The following is a 1028-nucleotide window of genomic DNA, read 5'->3' on the forward strand; positions in this document are numbered from 1 at the left end:
TTATTGACAAAAATCTCGTTTCATATATTTATACTAGCAAAAGAGCCCGTGCGTTGCAACGTGAGAGAAAACATAACACACGCTCTTAACTCAACAACCATCACTCAGGACTACAATAGGTCCATCTCCTTTATTTTTGCGAGGCATCATATTTGTGTTGCCACTTATCCTCCTTCTCACCCTCACCGGCGATGGCCTCGGGTTCACACAAAACAACAAAAAACGTGTGTTGAATATGGTTAATTCTAAGGCGTCTCTCTCTCCCTCTCTCCTCCCTCTCCCTCTCCCCCCTCTCTCTCTCTCTCTCTCTCTCTCTCTCTCTCTCGCTTTCTCTCACTCACGCGATGAGAAATCTGTTGTTTTCCCCTGCGACATATTTTAGAGGTATGCATGTGTAGTTATCGATGTTTTCTTTTTCGTATATGGTTATAGTGGGGTGTTTATTTGCAATCCGGATCGCCGCCGGCATGAAAAAAACTGATCTTGCGCTATAAATTATAAGTTTGCTTCTATAACAATATTTTAAAAATATTTAACAGGTAAAATTAACATCATATTTAGATTCCACACATTTTTCTAATAAATTTTTATATATAATATGTTAAAATCGAAGTTACGGTTTAAAATATACAAATAATTTAGAAAATCATTTGGTTTGACTCAAATATATTCCAAAATAATAATTAAAAATACTTAACAGGTAAAAATAATCTCATATTCATATTCTACATATTTTTCTAATTAAATTTCATATATAACATGTTCGAATCGGAGTTATGGTTTAAAAGATATGGATGATTTTAAAAAGCATTTGTTTGACTTAAATATGATCCGCGGATGAATTGCCTAAAACATCAGGGGGGTTTTCAAAAAATGGAAAATAACGGTTCGGGTGAGACTTAAATCCGGACGGCGGGTTGATTTCAAGAAAAGGCAGAGACTTTTGTGTAAAATACAAAAACAACGATTCGTTTTAACGTAAAACATGATTACGGGTTGAATTATCTGAAATAGAAGGACTTTTTTGA

The sequence above is a fragment of the Triticum dicoccoides genome, chromosome 2B, assembly GCF_002162155.2.
Source record: "Triticum dicoccoides isolate Atlit2015 ecotype Zavitan chromosome 2B, WEW_v2.0, whole genome shotgun sequence".
NCBI classification, from domain to species: domain Eukaryota; kingdom Viridiplantae; phylum Streptophyta; class Magnoliopsida; order Poales; family Poaceae; genus Triticum; species Triticum dicoccoides.